The following is a 17959-nucleotide window of genomic DNA, read 5'->3' on the forward strand; positions in this document are numbered from 1 at the left end:
ACACCTCAGATAGTGCTCAGATTGCAGAGAGGAGGCAGCAGTCTTGGCTGCTGTTTTTAGAAGGCTGGAGGCAGCAGGGTTGTGTAATATTTGATTAACACCTCCACGTACCTGTCACTCCACAATTCAAGCAGTGAGCCCAGACGTATTAATGTTTGTGAATCTGTGCGTTAGAGTGGTGAAAGTAGCCCACACTGCAATGTATGGGTGCAAGGACCCCTGGGAACACGTCACACCTCTAAATCTGCCAAGCACTGCTTTTACTCGCTACATTGCTAAGGGAGGAGAGGACAGGAGGTAGATCTAGGCTCTACTGGTAGACCAGTAAATGATTTGCAGATTCTGCACTCCCTGCTTTGCATGCAGAATGTCACAGCAGGCAGGATAGCCAGGGCATCAGCCCTAGTAGGCCTTGCCAGGATATACCAACCCCTGCAAATGCCCCAGCATGTGAAGTGCAGATTCTGAGCCTGGAATAGAGTCTCTTTTTTGCATGCAGAAGCTCCCAGGTTCAATGCACAACATTTCCAGTTAGAAGAATCTGGCAGCAGGTGAAACCCTGGAAAGCTGCTGCTGCTGCTGCTGCCAGTCAGGGTGGACAGAACCAGCCTGGGTGGCCAAATGGCCTGACCTAGTATTAGGCAGCTTCCTAGGAAGAGGGTCTTTAAAACAGCCTCGTCAAGAGGCTTGGCAGCTGTCTGTGCCGTGGGCATTGTAGAAGGGCAAAACCCTCCAGTGGCCTTATCAAGCATTCTTGGCTCATGCAAATCACCAAAAGTTTCCTCGTAGGAACAGGGCCCTGACACGTCCTGTTGATTTCCGGGGAGGCTGCTCCACCCCCTCAGAGATCCAGACTGGGCCAGAGAGGACTTGAAGCAAGATGCTGGAGATGGTTCGAGGAGGCAGGAGCATTGTGCAATCCCTGTCCTGTTGCAAAAAGCGGTCGGAGCTGGATCAGTGCACAGCCTCAGGTAATAGTTAGACCTTGGGTTAAACAAGGTGAGGCCTGCAGAAACTGGTGCCTCCGAAGGCAGATTTTTCTAAAGAAGAGGTCCATTAAAGAGTCATCTGTAGGGCTGGGGATGCCAGCAGTGGACAGGACAGAGCCAGGGGGGGGAGGGTGCCCCTTCCCCCCTCTTTTTCGCAGCCCCTCACCTCCACCTCTTTCCCCTTGTTTCTCCAGGGCCAGCTACATGCCTGTGTGACAGATCTTTTGCCACTGAGCAAATTTGCCAAGGGCTGCAGCAATTCCCCTATTACACAGTGGGACAGACACCAAAGAATCATGGGAACTGTAGTTTGTTAAGGGTGGTAAGATTTGTTAGGAGACCCCCATTCCCTTCACAGATCTACAGTTCCCAGAGTGGTTTAAACAGTCAATCCCTCTTCCCAGGGAACTCTGGGAATTGTAGCTTTGTGAGGAGAACAGGGGTCTCCTAACAGCTCTCAGCACCATTAAGAAACCAAGATTCTTTGGGGGGCAAATCCATGTCTGTTTAAAGTGGTATGATTCTGCTATAAATACATAGTGCAGATGGGGCTGTACTTAAGAGCATTCATTCTTGTTGCATTTAATATCCCCCAAATAACCAGAGATGTAGGAATAAGCACAGATGGCTTGAAACGCAGCGTGGAACAGTTCCCTAAATAGCACCGATCTTTCCCAGCTTCACGAGGGAAAACAGGCACAGCCAAAAACCCTCTCATGCAGAAATCTGATCTTCCTATTCCGGCTTTGTGCAGGTCGGCGTCACCTTCGCACTGATACAATCACAGAGGTAATGAAGCTTTCCAAGAACTGAATTTGCTAGATCAAAGCAGGCGGTTTTGCATGAAAGCTCCTCTGGAAGTTGAAGTATCCATATTAGTCTGTTGCAACAAAACCAACAAGGCGTGTTGTGAAGCCTTAAGGGCAAAGTGGTCTATTATGTCATACACGTTCACGGACTATAATCCCCTTTATCAGATGCATAAAGTGTTGTAAACACACAGAGGCCTCCTGGGTGCAGAGGGAAGGAAGTGAAAACAGTGAGGTCAGATGGCAATGAAACACAAAGCGTCATCTGTGATAATGCAACTAAATCTTAACAGTGAGCCAATGCGAATAAGCCTTGCAAAAAGCTCACTTGGATATTATCTAATCCTGCCACACCTTCTATATTACTGACAATAAACACAGCTAGCATTTTGCAGCTATAAAATCACATATAAAAACACATACCTGGCTGGCACTGGGAATCACCCAGTCTGTGGCAACCCTAAGCAAAGCTTAAATGCCTGCCATTTAAGTAGCCATTTACAGCACCAGTAATAAGCAATGACAACAGCCTTCTTAAGCTTTGCTTGGTTAACTAAAGCCCCTGATGTGGGAGAGGAAGCCATTGTCTCCATTCAGGCCTAAACAAATAGAATCAAACTTCTGAAGTTCCTTTGCTGAAGAAAAGGTGACTTTCAGGTCAACAGCAGAGAATGAGGTAAGACACATGGGAAATAGATTACCTTCCAGCTATCTGCTGCTGCTGCCTATATAGGGTAGACTTGTATGTCTGGATAGAAAAGAAGAAACAGGCACAAGTCTGACATGGAAAAACTGGAAACGTTCAGAAACCAGTGGGAGAAATCTCCAACAAGCACATGCACAGAATTAGGCTTCTAGACCATAAGATTCCCAGTGTCCCCTCCCCCGCTTTCCTGAGTCAGAGGTAAACATAGAGGTAAACAATTGGACTGAGCAAAGCTAAGGCTGATGCATCAATGCTTATTATTTTCAGCTCCATTGTTTCTTCCTTAGCAGAGCCGCCAGTTGCGTGGGATGTGAGGGGTCAGTGGGCAGCTCAGGCAATCCTATCAAAAAACTAAACAAAGCACTGAAACAATGAGACTAGAACCAGAATGGCCTCCGCAGTCTCTGCTGCTTTGCAACAAAAGTCAGTAGACAAATGCATTCACCTGTAGCAGCTTGAGGCTGCCTTGCTAGTTTGGATGTTGGCGGCTCTCTCAAACACACAGACACAGATGTGGACTGGGAGGAAGGGGGGATCCTACCAGGCCAATGAGTGTACTCATTGGCACTGTGATGGCCTGGGACTCACACTCGGACTCGGAACCAGAGGAGACTCACTCTACACCGGATCCTTTGCCTCAGGCATCACCTGAACCAAGTCTGGGGTCTGATCTGGAAGAGTCCCAGTCTGCACAGGTTCCCCTGCAACAAACACCAGCTGGGCCGAGTCAGGGGCCTGAGCCTGCCCTGGTCCAGATGCGGGGATTACCTCGTTGCCTTCAGCTGGGCCATTGTTTACATCGTTTACAGCTGTTCCACTACCAGTTTGGTCGGGAGGCTGAGGTGGCCCCTGGGTCTAGTAACCCACTGATGTCTCCTGAGCTGCAGAGACTAAGGTCTGAGAGAAGGAGAGACCTGAGTACTCGCAGGAGGAGTGCTCGCCTTCGGGCGAAACAGGGAGGTGAATTGCCGGGGGATCAGGACTGGCCGATACCCCGACAAAGATAAAAGGCTGTCGGACCCCGCCAAGGTTGTGGGAGCAACATTGCTGTATGCTAAATCCTGCCCCTGTCCTTGCCTGGTTTCCTGCCTCGTGTCCTGCCTTGGCCCTGTTGGACTGACTCCTAGCGGAACCTTTGGATTCTGGACTGGACTGCATTTCACAGGTTACCCCTGGGCCCAGCACAGGCAAAGGGGAAGATCTTTTTGAAGTACAGGTAGATGTAACATACTAATTCAACCAGATAAGGCCGCAATTTGTGTCCCTTGGTTGATTTTGTTGCTTCTGTAAACACTCTGGTGAAATGATAGGCTGCAGAAAGGCCAGACCGGGAAAAAGCTGAGCGCAGCTTATGGATGACCTACCAAGTACCAACATACAGATCCACCTCTGGGGATCGGTAGGTCTGGAGAAAGTAACCTCTGGTGGTACTGCCAGCCACAAGGAACCTCTGGGAGCTGACGGTTATTTTATTTTTATACCACGCTCTTCATCCTGTATTTTTCTATCCAGTATTTTTATCTTGTGAACCACCTTGAGATCACAGCCTGCTAGGCTCTCGCCAGGGGGGTGGAGGTAATGAGAGAGAAAAACACTTCCATCATTCTGTCTATTTCCAGGCTTTGGTGGGGGAAATCACAAATGGATCTCCCCTCTCATTGGGAATAATATGGGGGGAAATCAAAGAGAGATATTTAGACCAGAGCTGACCTAAATCTTGGCCCAGCTTGGGGCTATGTCAGGTGGCTGAGATGCAATCTCTTCTTCTCCAAGTTCTTTACCAGTTGTCTGCTCACCTGTTTTGGCCTTACCAAAGATGGGCCAGGACCATGGATAGCAGAGGGAAAAGGGGTTGCTGGTATCAGACTAGTATCAGAGCGCTCTCTTGCGCTCTCATTCTTCATCGTTGGAGAGGGAACTCCAACCTTTCCAAAGGACAACTGGGATGCCCTCCCAGGGGCTTTCAGACTGTTATCATGAGGATGCTGAGGGAAATTGCACTAAAGTCAAAGAAGCTTTTAAGGCCAGTTTTACAGGAAGACACAAAGTTATATATGAAAAAGGGGGCGAATATACAGTAAAGAGCTGGGGATGTGGAGAAGCTTTTATTTCTGATTCCTGTAAGTGTGTGTAGAGCCTTGCAAAGTGCTTTAAAACAGTGTCGGGAACTTTAAGCCCATGGGCCAAATACACACACACACACACACACACACACACACACACACACACACACACTATTTCTACATCCCTCAGGGCTCTCTCCAGGGTATACCCTTCCAGTGCTGCACCCCTCGCTGGTTGTGCTCCCTCTCCTCCTTGGGTGCTTCTGCCTGGCTGAAATGTGTTCCTTGAACTGTGATAAAACACCTCTTAATTGCCCAGGTGGGGAGAGAGGTGTGCAGCAAGTTCCCAATGTTACATGGCTTGAATAGATCCCTTCACACCAAGGCAAGCATCTCCTCTGTTGCTCCACCCACTTTTGGGTCCTGGCCACATCCACCACTGGTGTACCTGCCCTTGGGGCATTGCCCTTTGCAGGAACGTGGCCCTGGACTGATAAAAGGTTCCCTGCACCCTACCTTAAAGCAGTGTTTCCCAAACTTGGTTATCCAGCTGTGTTTGGACTACAATTCCCATCATCCTTGACCGCTGGTCCTGCTAGCTATGGATGATGGGAGTTGTAGTCCAAAAACAGCTGGAGACCCAAGTTTGGGAAACCCTGCCTTAAAGAAAGACATGATCAGAGAAGGAGGGGGGAAGACAGTTGCAGCTGGACCTGGATCTCATCTCGGAAACAGCGAACGCTGTAAGGATTGATGGTCTCAGAACAGCCTGTCCCTCCAGGGCAGTGGCTGCTTCTCAGATCACCTTCCTTCACCTCTGTATTGTGTGTATAGATCAGCATATAAACAGCAGAGGTGGGGAAGCCAAGCCCAGAACACACTGTACCTGATGTACATACAAATGAACCCCTTGGCAGTGGAGCTAGGGCTGTGCATTCCTGCGGAGAGCATCTTAAGTGTTTGGCCTGGGCACAGCTGCCAGGTCCTGATGTCTCTAGAGACTTGCAGGGAACATCAGCTTTACTTGCCAATTAGAATGGCATGGAGGCAGGCGGACTCCTGTCCCCCCCTTGCTGAGTCCTGGAAAGAAACTGACTAATGATGCATACCTTTGGGGCTACCGTGCCTCCCTCCTCTGGATTTGTTCCTACCTGCAGATCCATCACCCCCCCATAAACTGCATGGGGATGGTGCTGCTGGTTCTCACCAGTCCAACTTGCGAAAATAAAACCAAATACAGTGGTACTTTGGTTCTCAAATGCCTTGGCACTCAAACAACTTGGAACCCAAACACTGCAAACCCAGAAGTAAGTGTTCCGGTTGGCGAACGTTTTTCGGAAGCCGATTGTGCTCCATTTTGAGTGTTACGCTCCTGATTTGAGTGCCACACTTCCGTTTTGAGTGTTACACTGAGGTCTGTCTGTTTTTGCTATTTACACTGGTACCTCTGGTTACAAACTTAATTCATTCCGGAGGGTCAGTTCTTAACCTGAAAGTGTTCTTAACCTGAGGTAACACTTTAGCTAATGGGGCCTCCTGCTGCTGCCGCGCCGCTGGCGTGCGATTTCTGTTCTCATCCTGAGGTAAAGTTCTTAACCTGAGGTACTATTTCTGGGTTAGTGGAGTCTGTAACCTGAAGCATTTGTAACCTGAGGTACCGCTGCATTTTGCATTTTTGTTTTTGCAGCTCTTTTTGTTTTCTTTTTGTGACTCTGTGGAACCCAATTCACCTACTGATTGATTGATTGTGTGACTGCAATACATTGTTTATTGCTTTCATTTTATGGATCAATGGTCTCGTTAGATAGTGAAATTCACGTTTTTAAAAGGGGTTGTTTTTAAAAGTCTGGAACGGATTAATCCATTTTGCATTACTTTCTATGGGAAACCGCACCTTGGTTTTGGAACGCTTTGGTTTTGGAACGTACTTCCGGAACGGATTAAGTTTGAGAGCCAAGGTACCATTGTATCCTAAAGACACATAGTCTCCAGTGACCTTTGTACCAAGGAAAGCTGGAACCCCTGGAGCCTCTCACCACTTGGAGAACAGGGTGTGCACAGCAATAGCTAATCAAATAGTCAACCAATAGTTAAGAACAATCTGGGTAGGAAACCTGTGGCAGGGGCAGACTTTGGTCTCAACTTTCAGTGGTGCTCTGTGCAAGTCCAAAATTTGGCATACCCCTCTCACCTCTTTGCTTCCCTTCTCTTCCCTACTTCATAGTTGCAACCTTTTGTTTATCTATGTTGTTTCGAAATGTGTTTTCTGCAAACATATTGCATCCAAATTTTGTTTCAGTAACACATCTTGTTTCATTTCTCGTAACTTTATTTAGTCCATATACATCCCAGCTCAATTTTTAAAAATCCATCTTAATTTCTTATTTGAATTTAATCCGTTTTCTATGTTTAAGAGTCTTGTTCCTTCTGTTCTTGCTCTTCCTGCTCCCTTTCTTCTGGATAGTTCTAGATAGTTTCTTCTGGATAGTTCTGCCCATGTGATAGTCCCCCCCCCAGCTCTTTCCTGTATTTCCTCTGAACTTATCTGCTCTGCTTCTGAAAGGTCTCAACACCTTTGTTTCTTCCCTTTGTATGTAAATGAAATGCCTTCAGGAAGTTCCCATCTGAATGGGATGGCATTATTTCTCAAAGCATCAGCGAGAAAGTTATAATTGCTCCTTTTCTTTAACAATCTCATTGGTATCTCAGAGTTATGATCTTTTGGTCATCGATCTGGATGCCCTTCTGGTAGTAAAAAGGTAATAAGGTAAGAGACCCCTGGACGGTTAAGTCCAGTCAAAGGTGGCTATGGGGTGAGGCACTCGTATCACTTTTCAGGCCGAGGGAGCTGGCGTTTGTCCACAGACAGCTTTCTGGGTCATGTGGACAACATGACTAAACCGCTACTGGCTCACGGAGGACCATGACGAGTGCCAGAGCACACAGAAACACCGTTTACCTTCCTGCCGCAGCAGTACCTATTTATCTACTTGCACTGGTGTGCTTTCAAACTGCTAGGTTGGCAGAAGCTGGGACAGAGCAATGGGAACTCACCCTGTCACGGGGATTCAAACCGCCGACCTTCTGATTGGCAAGCCCAAGAGGCTCAGTGGTTTAGACCACAGTGCCACCTGCACTGGTAGTGCACCTGCAGTGCCCAGTGCAGCGGAACCGGTCCCACTGCCCTACCTCCACCCCTTTAAATGTTACCAAGCTGCAGCTTCCAGTCATCCCTGACCATTGGCCAGGCTGTCTGGGGCTGATGAAAAGTCCAACAACATCGCTTGGACCACCACACAGGATTCCCCATCCCAACTCTGGTTCTTTACTTTCTGACTCACGCTAGCTTTTTACGATGTGCGAAGACGCTTCTTGCTGCAGCTGCTGTTAAAACTATTTTTTTACTGCTGTTTCTTTATCACTGTTTGTTCCTTCTATTGCTGGTGTGTGTGTTTTTCATTGCCACTGCAGTTTACTGCTTGGTAAGCCTCCTTGAACTACAGGAGAGAAGGCAGGGAATAAACATTCTAAATAAGCAAAATGCTTGTGAAGGGCATCTTTCTCGGGTGTTTTGAGTCCTTACCTGAGTGCTTTGAATGGGAGAGGCATCCAGCCCTGGGGGAAAAGACTAAATGTACACACCACACAACCAAAGCCCATGGCTTCCTCCAAAGAATCCTGGGAACTTTAGTTTGCCCCTCACAGAGCTGCAACCCTCAACATTCTTACTGAACTACAGTTCCCATGATTCTTTTGGAAAAGACATGTGTTTTAAATGGATGGTGGAGGTGTGATTATCTTCAGAGCAGGAGGCGTGTTTTTCCATGTGAGAGAAACTCCAGTTTAAGAGAGAAGGCAGAGCTCTCGCTGATAGACTGAAAGCATCTTGCGGTACCGGTGCATGGTCCTCTCTGCCTATCTGATACGGTGAGGGAGTGAATTTGCTGCCCCCTAGGAGCATTCTGCCAACCTAGCAGTTCGAAAGCACAAAGTGCAAGTAGATAAATAGGTACTGCTCCAGCGGGAAGGTAAACGGCGTTTCCATGCACTGCTCTGGTTCACCAGAAGTGACCTAGCCATGCTGGCCACATGACCCGGAAGCTGTACACAGGCTCCCTTGGCCAATAAAGCGAGATGAGCGCCGCAACCCCAGAGTCGTTCGCGAGTGGACCTAATGGTCAGGGGTCCCTTTACCTTTAGGAGCATCAAAGCTGTGTGCCTATGCTGAACCTATGTGCTTGTAAATACATTCCAAACTGCCATAAATCTACTTCTGGAGGAAGCCAAACCCAGTGAGCCCTGCCATTCCTGGCTAACGCAACCTTTTTTTATCTGAAATGGTACTTTTTGAAGGCTCTTTGACACATCTCTTGCAGCAGTGGGATCTGAACCTAGAGTCAACATGGGGTCACAAGGGCAGTGGCAGCTGTATTCATGCCAATCAGGCTGGTGTAAGACAAGGCAGCAATGACGAGCCTCCCCTTTGAAGGGCTGTCCAGTCCAAATCTGTCCGGAAGATCAAAGAGCCCAAGGAGGGAGAGCAAGACAGATCTTGAAGTCACCCCTGAGAGTTAGCACAGTGCCTGGACAGCTAACATATCACCTGGCCACAGTCTTCTGCACCTTGGCAAGATGTTTTGTATTTCTATTTGAATCACAGTGGTTATTCTAAATTTGCATCCACAAATATAGATCAGCACGTTCGGTTTCCATTCACAGCGGTGTCCTCTTTTGCCCCTGCCTTAATGAGGCATTCAGTGGCCACCCTGGTTCTATGCCAGTGGTTTTCCAAACCAAGCTGTGGGTTGTAGCTCATTGGCAGAGCATCTGCCTTGCAGGCAGGAAGTCCCAGGTTCGATCCCCAGCATCTCCAGGTCGGGCTGGGAAAAGCGACCCTAGAGAGCTGCTGCCAGTCTGTGTCTGCAGCACTGAATTAGGTGGACCAGTGATCTGACTTGGCATAAGGCAGTTTGCTATGCTCCTAAACCTAGAGGAATTTATTTTATTATCTCAGGGCAGTTCATAGCATACATTCTCTCTTAGGTGCAGCTCTTAAAGATGCCTTTGGGCATAGGCTCAGATCAGCTTCCCAAGATGCCTTTGCTCCTTCACCTTTTGGGGCTTGGCTGCAGCCCAGTGGCAGAGCATGAAGACCTGGGGAGGGCGAGGGGGGGTCCACAGTGGCCTCCGGGAGGGTGCCTGCCTGCCTGCTGCCCCCCGAGAGCTTCCCTTCGCTCTGTCATTTCCGCTGACTTGAAATTCACCAGTGACCCCGGCACTTCTGAGAACAACCCCAGGCCCCTTTCTCGGCTGCTCTGGGCACAGACGGGACATTGTTAGGGAGTTCGATGGAGAACAAGCGCTCCATTGACTCGGATGTGAGAACGGCAGCCCTGGAGGGAGGGCAAGGGGGCTTGGCCTTTTGTTCCGGCTCCAGATGAGGCACTAGGAGCCAGCGACAAAAAAAAAAAAACCCCAGAAAAGACAGGGTGGGGGTGGCACGGAGCCTTAGGACTGCTTCCCCTCCCCGTCAATCCCTCCTTGGGTGTGCTTTGACTGGAAGATGCAGCCACCGTGCCTAATGAGAGCCGTGTTGTCTGGGTGGCTTTTGAGAAGGATGGAGGAAAAGGAAGAGGGTGTTCTGTGTTCCAGGGTGGGGAGATGAGTCTTCTTCAGATCGGGGGGAGAGGGCAGGAGGAACGCCAGTTTGGAGGAAAGCAAGGGGCCGTGGCGTTGCCCGATGTTGTCCCCGAGTCACACACAGCCCCTCGGAAGGGTAGGGGTGGCTTTGCATCTCCAGCCTTGGAGAATGGGGTGATTCAACTGGTGTTTTCCTGAGCCAGCGCAGCTGCATGCGGTTGAGCCAGAGCAATGGCCTGTGATGCTCCCCCTTGGCAGTGTGCCAGTTCCTGCGGGGCCTTTTGCACAGATGTCAGCGAGAGTTCAGCAGGGTGGCATGCTCCAGGAAGCAGGAGGCCTCCCCTGCCCCTTTGCAATCCTGCTCCGAGGAGCAGAGGAACATGCCTTTTATAACCAAGTCAGACCATTGGTCCCTCTTTTGTCCACATTTGACTGGCAGTGGCTCTCCTGAGTTTTCAACTCCCAGCCCTGTCTGGAGATGGCGGGGATTGAACCTGAGGCCTTCTGCACACACAGCAGATCCTCTGCCACCGAGCTACAGCTGGGAGCCTGAAACACAGCCCTCTTTCATCTTTTTAAAGGTTACGGCAGTATTTTCACAGCACAGCTAAAAATGTGTGCCAATGGGCTGTGCAGCCAACCTTTGACTTGCCCCATCTTTTCTTTGGTTAAAAAACATGGATACAAAGGTTTTGTGCCCTAAATAGCCGTTTCCTCTCCTTTCATCTGCTTTCACGCTGGCAGGGGCCTCCCAGGTTGATTTCTGCTGGGTAGACAAGAGATGTTCAAGGTGGCTTGTGTCCATCTGAAAGGAAGCAGCGCTCAAGTGTTTCTTCCTACAAGGAAACCATGGTGATGGGCTGAACCGTTTTTGGGGTTGTATTCCACAACTTAAAACCACATAGAAGATCCTGGGTCTATTTTGAAATTGACGGGGCTTCTCCCTTGTGACAAATCAGTGTTTTCACCACTCCCTTGGCTATGCTGGAGGTCTCCGGCATGCAATGTGAAGTTTGCTACCTGTGCTCAGGGCAGGCACAAAATACCTAGCACAAACTCTGGGCAGCCCTTGTCACAACGTTCCAAGACCTGTAGTGGGAGAAGGCTGGGCCCACACAGAGAGATCGAGCCTCTTTGTTATATGCTTGGCATAGATTGCAGAATCCCTCCAGACTTTAGGGTGACTGGATGTGAAAGAGGAAAGTTGCTGTTGGTGCAGAAGAAGTGTCCACCTCAATTCCCCTCTTGTACACACAGCTAGTGAAAATACTGGAGTCCTATCCTCTTTTGCACCCACAATATTCTCCGGAGGTTTTTTTTATCGTTTCAGAGCCTCTCTAATTGTCCTTTTCATTGTGCATTCATGGTGATTTGTGCTCAATAAAATGGTAGCGGGGTCATTTATACACAAACCCACTTTCAATACTGCAAAAGATTCTGGGGGTGGGCGTACCACTTCATTTCCAATCAGTGCCTGTCTTGTAGTAACTTCCCACTGAAATCCTCTTAGCTTTCTGTACTACTAATGTTCCCAAGTAAATTTTCGTCCCACTTTTGTTGCAAGAAGACTGTCCTTTCAGATGGCAATCATGCAATAACATTGGAGAAACACCAGTCTGGGGGAGCCCCTTTGAATCCAACCATTGTGCTAGCAGGAAGCGGTGCTCTGTGTTCTTCAGCGTTCAATTCCAGCAGCTCAAGCAGGGTGTTGTGTTCTCCCGCAGTAACTCTGCTGCTGTCTGAGAGCAAATCTCAGGGGGGTTGTTCATGCAAAGTATTTCTGGAAAGCCCAGAGGCGCAGAAAGTGCATGCAGAAATCTTTGGTGCCAGGCGATTTCTGTTCCCAAAGTTTTGGCTGAGGTTTCCTGGACATCATTCCATTACAACTAAAGCAAGACTCACCCACATGTGCAAAGGAACTCCATCACAAGGCGTAGAAGGGGGAGATAGATAAGCCCAGGATTTATGTGGAGGGTGGGCAGGACATCCACTCATTATCAACCTCTGTTGGACTCTGTTTAGCAGGTTCAGAATTAAATGTCTCAACAACAGTTGTTTTAAATTACTTTCTTTTGACCCCAGGTAGCTGACTGACTATGCAGAATTGGACAGATTAACAGGGGAAATTAGATATTTTCAAGACCAAAAGTTCATCGAGGACTGGGGGAAATTTGTTGAATATCTGAAAAGAACATGTGATGTGCAAACAACACTGGTGGGATTTCAAGAAGCACTGTGAAAGCAGAGATATATTGTTAAAAACAAATAGGAGTGGGAGGGAAGTTTAATGGCAATATAAACAGAGGAATGCGTAAACTGAGAAGTAATTATGGATGATTGTCAGAGAAGTCGAAGGAAGTCTAAAAAGAATCAAATTTGTGAAAATTTGTGAAAATTTGACAGAACTGTATATTTGTATTGGAAAATAATAAAAATTATTTATAAAAAAAGGGGGGAAAAGAAAAAAAAGAAAAATCTGTCTAAATCTTTCTACAATTTCTACTTAAGTATTTTTATTTACTTACTTGATTGGGAGGGGGTTGGCTGCCCCCTGCCCATGGATGAACCTGATGCAGATAATAACTAATAACAACAACAACAACAACAACAACAATAATAATAATAATTTATTATTTATACCCTGCCCATCTGGCTGGGTTTCCCCAGCCACTCTGGGCGGCTTCCAACAAAACACTAAAATACAATAACCTATTAAACATTAAAATCTTCCCTAAACAGGGCTGCCTTCAGATATCTTCTAAAAGTCTGGTAGTTATTTTTCTCTTTGACACCTGGTGGGAGAGCGTTCCACAGGGCGGGTGCCATTACCGAGAAGGCCCTCTGCCTGGTTCCCTGTAGCTTTACTTCTCGCAATGAGGGAACCGCCAGAAGGCCCTCGGCGCTGGACCTCAGTGTCCGGGCAGAACCATGGAGGTGGAGACAGAGATAGTAGGGATTTTGTAGGGCATATCAGAGGAATGCTAGCAGATCTTAGAAGTGCAAATCATGAATTTGAGATTGCAGGACACCAAAGAGGGTCTATGTCACCTTTAGGAGCTGCACTGGAGAAATTCCCTCAGGCACTGCTTTGCCTGAAACAGCTCTGAGATTTGAAAAGCCCTTCTGGTAATGTGTATTAACTCACTTCCTCCAGCTCTGGCACACTGGTGGTTGCGTCTAGGCCTTGAACTTCTGCTCCAAAGGGCCCTGCGCTGATGATGATATACCACTGCCTCTTACAGCTGTGCAGAAAAATAATTATTCGTGTCATTTCTATAGCACTTTATATTTATTTTAGTCTCCAGGCAGCAGTTAAGTCAATTTGAGGCACTATATAAGTGATTTGAGTCAATTTGAGGCACTATATAAGTGATTTGAGTCAATTTGAGGCACTATATAAGTGATCATCTTAACCAGCAAGTCATCATCAAAGCTGAGTGCCATGTTCGGCAGCCCCTGTTTATAAGCCTCATAAGAAGATAAGAAGCGCTCTCCTGGACTAGGACAAATGTCCACAGAGTCCAACCTTCTGTTTCCCATAATGTGCCAGTCAGGGGCTCTAGGAAGCCCACAGCGCGAGTCTCCCCAGTCCTGGGACTCCCAAACTCATCTGGTCGCTGCACCTGCCGGATTCCTGCCTGTCTCAAAGGCACAGCGCTTGGGTCAGCGGGGGGGGGGGGGGAATGTGCGCTAAGGGGGGAGAGCGCAGGACCCGCCTTTCGCGCTGCAAAGGCCGCCTTTCTGCCTTGGATGGCGCCATAAATCAAGGCAGAGGCGCCCTCTCCGCCTTCCCTTCCCAGGAGAGGAATCTCGGCTCGCTCGCCCACAGCGTCTCCATCTTCCCGTCGCCGATCCTCTCCGGCTCCGCTTTGCTGGGAAGCGGCCCAAGGCACAGTTACGCAACGCGCCGGCCAGCCCGGTTTGGGAGCCAAGCGGCGGAGGGACGCCCTCTAGTGGGCAGCGGAGGCGCCACGCCGCCGTCGGATCTCGAAAAGCAGCCTTCTTGGGGTGGGGGAGACAGGGTGCCTGCGCCTGATGACAGAGCGACACGTGCTCCCCGTGCCCAAGGACTGCGCGGGAGATTAAAAAAAAACCCTTCCCCCCTTTGGAACTGGCCGCCCTCAAAAGAATCTGAGCAGAACGTGGCGGTGGAATGGGCTGTACTATTTGAGAGCCGGGGAGGGAGCAGAGAGAAAAAAAACTTCCCCCTATGTTTTAAGGCAGAGGTTGTCAACCTTTCTGGGTCCACGGCTCCCTGGACCAACTGCATTCTTTCTGCGGCACCCCCGTGGGCTCAGGAGCAGTCCTGGATTTACGTATACGCTAAAGAAGCTATAGCTTAGGGCCCCACTCTCTTGGCCCCCCCCAAAAAAAAACCTAAAGAAAAAACAAACCTGGATGTACATTTCCAAAATATAAGATAAAAAACAAATAAAACAAAACCTACATACAGCAACAGTGTTTTGTGTTATGCAGGCTCCTATGATGTATGTGGGACGTGGGTGGTGCTGTGGGTTAAACCACAGAGCCTAGGACTTGCCGATCAGAAGGTTGGTGGTTCGAATCCCCGCGACGGGGTGAGCTCCCGTTGCTCAGTCCCTGCTCCTGCCAACCTAGCAGTAGGTACCGCTCCGGCGGGAAGGTAAACGGCATTTCCGTGTGCTGCTCTGGTTCTCCAGAAGCGGCTTAGTCATGCTGGCCACATGACCCGGAAGCTGTACGCCGGCTCCCTCGGCCAATAAAGTGAGATGAGTGCCGCAACCCCAGAGTCGGTCACAACTGGACCTAATGGTCAGGGGTCCCTTTACCTTTACCTTTATGATGTATGTAAGGACCCTACCTGCTAGCCTGCTCCCTAAAATATCACTGGATTGCTCATTTCATATGTAGGGTGCCTACATATAAAGGGCCTCATTACCTTCAGTAGCTTAGGGCCCCATCAAACCTAAATCTGGCCCTGCTCAGGTGCCCAATTATGTCACCCCTTGCCTGCCTCTCACCCTTTTTCAAACACCCTCCCTAGTGGGTGTTCAAACACCCTCCCCTCTGCTCCCCTCTCCTTGGCAGTCCTCTGGGCAGCCGCTGCTGCCGCCCCTGGTCTCTGAGCTGCCCCCCTCCCCCCAAAGAGAGGTGCTTCCTGACACTGCCCCACAGGGGCCTGGGACTTGTCTGTCCATTTCCAACAGTAAGGGCTGGCAGACTGGCTGGTGGGGCTTCCTCACCCACTTGCTTGCTTACTCCAAGGCCACCTCAGCTCCTGGCAACGAGCATCCCCTGGCCAGCCCCAGAGGCACCATTCGCCTGGGGAGTTTGTAGCCAGGGATGCTGCAACAAACAACTGTGCAAGCCTCTGGGAGGCAGAAACATGAGAAGGCATCAGAGGACGGAGGGAAAGAAGAGGGACAGAGGCCAGTGTTGCCCACAGCACCCCAAACATCATTCAAGGCACCTCAGGGTTCCATGGCACATTGGTTGAAAACCACTGTTTTAGGGAAATATCCCCACAAATAAACCCCAACACGTGTTAGGGAACAGGCTACTCCATGCTGTGCTAGTTTCTAATTTAAAAACAAAACAAGCAAGCGGTAGTTTCAAAAATATAATCCGACACGTGCAGTCTGAATCATTTTCAGTCCCCTCTAACATTTCAAAATTCTACCGCCATGTCCCACTGGAGAGGCAGACTAGGCTTTGTAGTGGCCAGGAAACAGATCCTGGGTGAAGCCCTAATCTGGGTCAGTTCTTCCATGCAGTTCTGGGTCATGCATGTGCAGGTCCATTTTGTAAAATCTGTCAGTGGTTGCTCTCCTAGATGGGTGCACTGCTAAAATGTTTGCTGTTACCCTTCCTTTGCCAGTTTTAAGCAAGGAGGCACCAATTTGCTTGAGGTAAGACGGCTGGAGCTGGGGGTTTGGCTCGAAACATGCTTTTGCCACACGAGGCAAAGGGCAAGATGGCATCAACAGCTTCAAGAAACTTTAAGGCCAATAGAAGAACTGGAAAGAACTGGGCATTAGGATGCTGATCAAGTGCTTAAGGAGAGGTTTGCGGAAGGGCTACAACACTTTGTAAAAGAGATTTAGAATTGTTCTTTTTTTGGGGGGGGAACCTTCTGGGAAACGTTAACAAAAAAAACCAAACAACCCAGGGGCTTTCGTAGAGCCAAATTATTATTATTATTATTATTGACATTTGTATACCACCCTTCATCCAAAGATCGCAGGGCAGCTCGCAACATACAAATGCAAAATGAGAACACAAAAACACATAATAAAAAATAAAATCTGGTCAGGATTGTATCAGCGCCTTGCAGCAAAGGTTCAGCTATGCATAACCCTGCACAGTTGGGAAGTAGGATGATACTAAACTCGAAGGGAAGGATGGAGGGAATCAGCAAGAGGATGTTGGAAAAGATTCAGAGGGCGATGCAAAGCTCTGAAACTAGATCTGAGTCGCCTTTCTCTTGCTTCCCGACACCGCAAAGTGGAAGGGACCACTAGTCCCAGGATAAATTTGATGAGGATGGCAGGCATGTCAGTAAAGTCATATACATTGCCAGAAGAAGTACAGCAGAGAAGGGTAACTTTAACATGTGTGTTGGAGAAGTCCAAATAAGCCCCAGAGCTGCTGATGAGACAGGTGTGAGGAAGCAGAGCTCCATGGCTGTGGCCGCCAGAAAGGAAGTGTACACACAGGATTAAAGCCTAATTTTAGAATGAATCACCATGCCAGTGAATTGCCAATAAGGGACAGAATGGCAGAGAGGCGCTTTTAAATCCATTGTGCATTTCTGACCACTGCAGGATCAGCATTTGAATTACCGATGCAGGGAAATGCAAAAGCAAAATTAAACTCTATCCCCACACTGATCTGTCAGTTGTGAAAATGACTTTCAGGATTTCAGCTAGGGCTGTGAAGGGTGCACCGTTGCTTGTTTAAATGTTTCACCTGCAGCAATTAGTAGGTGAGCATGTTTTGCTTCAGCAGTTAAAAAATCCAGACGCACTGGAGCAATCCAGGTGAGTTTTCCCCCCTAGCCAGTTGGCAGCTCAATTCATTTGTAGTGTTACACATTAAAACAAAGCAAGAAAACCCTTTGAAAGAGCAGAGGCACTTGGATTTGCTCACTGTCGTCTTCAGATAAGGGCCAAACTAGAGAGGACACCATTTGCACAAGTAGCAAATGTTTGTTTTATTTTTAGGGTAAAAAAACAAAAACAAACCAGAGGTAGGCAGAGTGATGCAGATCATGACTCTGGCAAGTAGGGGTACAGGGGCTTTATCATTCTGCTCTCCACTGTAATCCCAATCTGGATCAGGGCTGTTATTTAAATTAGTAGGCTACCCAGATTCCAAAAAACACCTCCCACCAATAGCTGCTTATATATATATATATATATTTAAAGCATCATCAGCATGGTTGCTAATTGCTTGAATGGTACTGCATCAAGTTTGGCCTCAAACAGATTGTGTAAACCAGGGGTGGGGGACATTTTTCAGGGCTGCATTCCCTTCTGGGCAGTCTTCTGCAGGACACAAGCCAGTGGAGGGCAAACCCAGAGGCAGAGCAACAAAAAAAACAAACACTTAAGGAATATATGAAGCAGAGCTGGTGAAATGTTTGGCCGAGGAAGAGGGTGTGTGGCTTGGTTAGAGTCCTGAGGGCCTGAGGTTCCCCACCCCTGATGTAAACAACAGCAGGCTTCTATCTCCACTAATGGGCTCTGCCTTCACAGCAGAAATTGGGAGGGT

General features: G+C 48.5%; 2 protein-coding genes across 2 annotated transcripts in view; one reads left to right on the plus strand and one right to left on the minus strand.

Annotated features, from left to right (window-relative positions):
- The window catches only part of LOC310769052 (membrane-spanning 4-domains subfamily A member 4A-like), a 639318-nt gene that overhangs the window by 182645 nt on the left and 438714 nt on the right, over positions 1 to 17959 (minus strand). The gene's annotated exons all lie outside the window — the stretch shown is intronic.
- LOC310768100 (uncharacterized protein) overlaps positions 1 to 17959 on the plus strand; it is a gene marked incomplete at its 5' end in the record, with an annotated part of 210707 nt that overhangs the window by 71314 nt on the left and 121434 nt on the right. The gene's annotated exons all lie outside the window — the stretch shown is intronic.

This window comes from Podarcis filfolensis (assembly GCF_964270895.1).
Source record: "Podarcis filfolensis genome assembly, chromosome: 8".
Classification (NCBI taxonomy): Eukaryota; Metazoa; Chordata; class Lepidosauria; order Squamata; family Lacertidae; genus Podarcis; species Podarcis filfolensis.